Raw genomic sequence first — 6,178 nt, 5'->3', positions numbered from 1 at the left:
CCTCCTCTCCCCCCATCCCTCCCTCCCTTGTTCTGCGGAGTAACGGCGGACTGAGACGAAGGTGACAGTGAGGAATAACGAAGAAAGCGACTCAGGCGTTCTGTCATTTTTTCTCTCCTTCAAACACCCAGAGAGAGAGAAGGGGGAGAGGAGGAGGAGGAGGAGGGAGGGAGGGTGACGTTTTTATCTCCCTCTCCCTGTTACACACTTCAAACCCACTCTTTTTTTTTATATTTTATTTCTCAACTTCCCATTTTTTTCCAGCTTTTTTTAATCCTTAATTTAAACACCAACTAAAGCCTCCCTCCAACCTCCCTCACCTCCCTCCCACCCGCTCCCTCACTCCACCCCCTCTACGCCAAACTAAACCAAACCCCCCGCCCCGACTCCATACGTCACGTGGTTCATTAAATTATTAATGCCGAGGTTAAAGAACAGATATGTATTGTGAGGGAGACAGGGGTGAGGCGCGGTGCTCCTCCGGCTGAGGTGGAACATTCAAGTTGGTCTTTCAAAGTGGGGGGGGGAGAGAGAGAGAGAAATAGAGAATACACCCCCCCTCCTCCTACAACAGCGGGGGGAGAGAGAGAGAGAGAGAGAGAGAGAGAGAGAGAGAGAGAGGAAAAGAGAAGGGGGAGAAGAGGAGTCACCAGCAGAGAGGGGGAGAGATAGATAGAGTGAGGGTGAAAAGGGGAGAAGAAGAGCTGCAATAAAACAAATTTGGACGGGAGCGCGTCTTGCGGGTCGCCGTGGAGACCGTGACTACTGCGGAAGGAAGGAAGAAGAAGAAGAAGGAAGGAAGGAAGGAAGGAAGAAGGAAAGGAAGGGAGCCAGAGTGGACTGCAGGCGGAGAACAACTCCTCACATCTTCTCCTCCTTCTACTCCTTCTCCTTCTACTACTGCTGCTCCTGCTCCTGTTTCTGCTGCCTCTTCATCTTCGCTGCCTCTGAAACATAGGCTATTTTTAACAGCCTGGTAAATATGGCCCCTCCTCACCCCTCTCTCCCCCAAATATATCATACTGTACATCCACAGCCATCACCGCCATCATCATTCAGCGGCGTATTATCATCCTGCATGTTGTTGTTTACTGTTGTTTACACATACACACGACCCCCCCACCACCACCACCACCACCACTATCATCAACACCACCATCACCCCCCCCACCCCCCAACATCACCATGATCAGCTATTGTTTATAACCTGCAGTGAAGGATAGAAAGAAAGAAAAGAGTGTAGTTGCTGTTTGGATAGTAGTAGTAGAAGAAGAAGAAGAAGAAGGTGGAGGTGGAGGAGGGGGAGGACCTGGAGTTTCTCCTCCATCACCTCAGGTCTACTTCTACATCTCTCTCTCTGTCCATCCCTCACCCTGCCTCCCCCTCTCGCCGTTCATTTTTACTACTTTTTTCTTGATTTATTGTGAAGCTCGGTGTCAGTGTGTGGCCGCCGCGACCGCTCTGTGTGTGTGTGTGTGTGTGTGTGTGTGTGAGGGAGTGCTGTTGTTTATACTGTTGACCCGGATAAATCACGTTTTTTTTTTCTCTCCCCACTTCGCTGTGCATGGGAAGAAGGGTGAGAGAGGGGGTAAGAAAATGATGCACCGGAACTAGGAAGCTCAGACTCTCCGGAGCGGGGAGACACTGGCTCCTTCTCTCGGCTCCTCTTTCTCTTTCCATTTCCTCTCTCCCCCCCCCACCCCCCACACCCCCTCTCTCTCCATTTCCTTCTCAGCACTTGATTATAACTCCGGGTGTTTTCTTACTCAGTGTGACAGTAGCTGGCCCCGGCCCCGGGTCTTGAATTACTGCGGCGACCAATTAACGGGAGATTTGTTTGAGTGCCAGCGCCCCCCCCCCCCCCGCGCCCGCCGTGAAATCTCACAAAACAGGAGCCGCCGTCAGGGAACTCTCATCTGTCAGGCCAGGAGGTGTGAGTAGGTCCAAGAAGCTGCATACTTCATGAAAAAAGTACTACAGCTGCAGATACTACTGTATTATCAGTGTGACCCTGGTTCCAGGTCCAGGACCAGGTCCAGGTCCAGGTCCAGAACCAGATCCAGGTTCAGGTCCAGGTCCAGGTCCTGGTCTTCTGCAGAAGTAGACAGTACGACACACCAGGCCCGGCTTGGATGTGACGTCTCTCACGGCAGAAGTTGGAAAAGTTCGAGCAGAATCAGTTGAAAAACTGCGGCTCCGAGTCACGTGTGTCGCTGTAGAGTCTGGCTGTTTGTTTACTCTTGGTTCCTGGTTCTGGGTTCACTTTGTTTTGTTTTGTTTTACTTCTTTAATTTGTCATCTCTGGTGTATTTTCTCTGGATGTTTGGGCTGAAATGAAGCCGTGCGTCATTTCTCATGTCAGCACTGAGTGGCTCTGCTTTGACTCAAGTCTTTCACCGTGAATCAGACCTTCTTCCATTCCTCCCTCCCTCTCTCTCCCTCTCTCTCCCTCTTCCTCACCCTCACCTTCATCTGTTTGAAAACCCAGTCTCGTCTTCGTTTCATTCAACCTTTATGTTGTGGAGCAGAGAAACAGACCGTTCTCTATAGGAGTGGAGTGTGTGTGTGTGTGTGTGTGTCACCAGTGTCGCCATCTCATTGGCTACCAGCTCAGAATGTTGACTTTATGTACGGTATAGTTTACGGTCACGACAGTGTGGAGTCGATGACGTTCAACTTTGTCTGTTGTTCAGGCTATGTGGGAAATCTGTTGACAACACACAGAGACGGGAAGGACCGTGAACGCAGCATTAAAAAAGTCGTTAAAAGTTAGTTAATTAACTTATTAGTTCACAGTCACTCAAAGTTCATTAGCTCATATATACAAAATAATAATAATAATAGTAATAATATGCATATGAAAATATATTTGTATTATCTATAGTTTTAACAATGTGTTTTAAAAATATTTATGTAAAAAGTCAGATTTTGCTTTATTTAAATTTTTGTACAAAATTGAAATCACTTCTTTAAAGAAAGTAGACCATATTATTTATTTTATTTTTTATAATTATTATAATAATATAATATAATAATAATACAATTATTATTATTATTTTTGAGTTGGATGGATGGAGGGATGGCTGACGCTACAATTACATTACAGCAGAGCTGCTCCTCCTCCTCCTCCTCCTCTTCCTCACCCCTCTTCCTCACCCCTCTCCCCCACTGTCTCCTCTCTCTCCACAGCCATTTCGGCCCATAACATCTCTGTACCGGTGTAAAACCTTTAGTGTAACCAGATTAGACCGTCTCCGCGGCTTCCCGTCCCGTAATGACGGCGGGGAGCTCAGACAGAGGCGGCCGCGGGCCCCCCCCCCCCCCCCGCCGCCGCCGTGTCACATACAATTCACCGCCTCATTTTTGTGGACACAAAGAGACGGAGAGAGGGAGAGAGAGAGGGAGAGAGAGAGAGGGTGGAGTAGTTTCACACACATAAATACATCACATATATTTATTTATAAATATATTTCCATGGGTGTATATTAGTGTCTGCTGCTGCTTCTACTGAGCTCTGTGGGGGCGTGCTTGTAACATAACGTTGGAAGGTTCAAAAATTAAAAAAAAAAGTACCGAGTTCAACATTTATCCTTTGGAGTGAGGGAGTGACGAACGCAGCAGCAGCAGCAGCAGCAGCAGCAGCAGCAGGTTTATCTTATCTAATCCCACGTCACGTGTCCACCGTGGAGTGTGTTTTGTCTGGACAGATACAGCTCCACGTCGGAGCCAACACAAACAGTTCAAATGTTTGAAACGGTGTTGAGAAACGGTCTGACATCCGTTATAGCTGCTGCTGCTAATGCTGCTGCTGCTGAAGCTAATGCTGCTGCTGCTGAAGCTAATGCTGCTGCTGGTGGTGCTGGTGTCCAGGCTGCAGGGAGGACAGGAGGAGGAGGAGGACGGGTGTCACCTCCTCGGAGGCCTCGCTGTAATCTCTGCTCCTCTCTCCACTCTCCGTCTTCGGGTGTTTTTTTTTGCTGATGATAGTCGCATTTTTGTGTCAAAAATTTGGGGAAAATGCATCATATTTTACGCGTGAAAAAAAACCCACTTTGTGTTTGTGTGAATACGACAGTGAACGCAGTCATGTTTACAGGGGAAATGATGTTTTACTGGACAGTGAACGCAGTCGTGTTAAGAGGGAGAATTATGTTTTACTGAAGCAACAAACAACAAACAAACAAAAACAAAAAAACAAATAAAAAAACCCAGATATTAACCAAACAAACAAACAAACAAAAACAACAAATACCCCAGATATTAATCAGAGTAAGGAATCGTACCGGAGACTTTTTTTATATCTTTGCGGCGGAGTCCTGTGAGTGTAAACGGCCGGTTCAAACCACGCGCTGCGGCTATAAAAAACACAACGACTGCGCCTTTAACTCAGACTTTTATTATCAATTATCGTAATCGTAACTGCGCGTCATCATTTTTTATCGTCGTCCACTGAGCTGTGAGTCTGAGAGACAGGGTTCGAGTCCAGATTTTTTTTCTTTTTTCTTTTCTTTTAGCAGAAAACAGACAGGATATAAAAAAACAGACTCTGCAGAAACAAACCAACAACAACGACACAAATACAAATAGAAACGTCCTGCGGTTTAATGCATGTGGTCAAAGACAAGGTCAGACCCACGCGTCTGCCACGGACGAGGCCGAACACGAGGGGCATCTTCCCACTCTCCCTCACCCTGACTCTGGCAGCCATATTGTCTCCCTCGGTCTTTTTCCTGTGATCTGCCCACGCCGACAACCAGTCTGTTGAAAGGTCGATATTCAACAGGGACTAAATAAAAAATCTCACCCTCCCACTCCACTCCACTCCACTCCACAAATCCTCCAAAAACGGAGAATAAAAACGTAAAAGAAACGAATCGACGACGTGGAAATAAAAAAATAATAATCCAGCACGAAATAAAACAGCTGTGTGTGTGTGTGTGTTGAAGCAGCAGAAATATATTCTCCATAATAGCCGCCGCTTATTGCTTTAATGCGCCGTGAGCAGGACGATAAAACTCCGCTGAGTTCCTCTAACGATGCGACGGTTTTATGCACAGTGTAATAATCGTCGCCGCAAAAACACATCCGCTGTGGATTTTCCCCGAGGTCTTTGGGAAGGTAAAATAACGAAACGGAGAAAAAAAACGGCTGTAGACAACCGTAGAGTACAAGCTCTAAGAAAATGTATTTAATATTTTTATTTATTTTTTTAAAAGGAAAGGAAAAAGGAAAAGGAAAGGAAAAAAGGACGCAGCGGCGGAATCCCCTGAAACAGTCGGACATAAATCAGAGAAACGCGCGGCCTCATAAATCTGGAGCCGCTGGACGTTAACAAGCCGAAGATTTAAGTGCGGGGAGGAAGTCATGTTAACAGCACGAGGGAGAGTCGGGTTTAAATCAACCAACCGACGGGGGGAAATATTCCGACAGAGAAACAGACAATATGTTTGTAAGTAAATATAAAAATAAAAAAAACCCATAAAAAACAACATAAATTAAATTTAATTAAATTACTGTTACATTTAGTAGAAGTAAATAAATTAAATTGTTTTGTGTTAGTAATAAATACGGATATAAAAACAACAATAATAATTATATATATTATTAATATATTATTATTGTAGCTTTTATAGGAAAATCGGTCAAATGGAAATTAGTTCAATAATTATATTTTTCTTAAAAAATGAGCAAAAATAAAATGAATTCCTGAGTAAAAATTCCGAGATTTCCGTATCACACACACACAAATACACACGCGCGCGCGCCGTGGCACAGATAAGAGACAAACTGAGCTGAGCCGTGGAGCAGGAGAGAAAACTACTGTCTCTCACTTTACCTGTTCTTTTATCAGAAAAGATAGAAGAGAGAGAGGGGGAGAGAGAGGGAGAGAGAGAGAGAGAGAGAGAGAGGAGAAAAGGGGAAAATGGAGCGGCTCTTGCTACTGATTTGACTTGTTTTGCCCCCCCCCCCCCCCCCCTCTTTATCTGCCCCCCGTTCCCGCTCTGAGTCCACGCGTGAACTGGTGAATCACTGCATGACACTAACGTGACTTTACGGTCACGAACACATGAGCTGGTTCGAACTGAGACTCGAACCTGGTGTGAACCTGGTGTAAACCTGGTGTGAACCCAGTCTCGGGGTCAGATCACAGCAGATTCTTCTTTTTTCATTTTTCCTC

At 45.7% G+C, this 6,178-nt stretch overlaps 1 protein-coding gene across 4 annotated transcripts in view; it reads left to right on the top strand.

Annotated features, from left to right (window-relative positions):
- Window positions 1-6,178, top strand: part of hoxb3a (homeobox B3a) — a 97,180-nt gene that overhangs the window by 65,791 nt on the left and 25,211 nt on the right. The gene's annotated exons all lie outside the window — the stretch shown is intronic.

This window comes from Cynoglossus semilaevis, chromosome 17 (genome assembly GCF_000523025.1).
Source record: "Cynoglossus semilaevis isolate Cse_v1.0 chromosome 17, Cse_v1.0, whole genome shotgun sequence".
Taxonomy (NCBI): Eukaryota; Metazoa; Chordata; class Actinopteri; order Pleuronectiformes; family Cynoglossidae; genus Cynoglossus; species Cynoglossus semilaevis.
The sequence above is the reverse complement of the archived record's forward strand: the minus strand, read 5'-3'. Positions and strand labels throughout refer to the sequence as shown.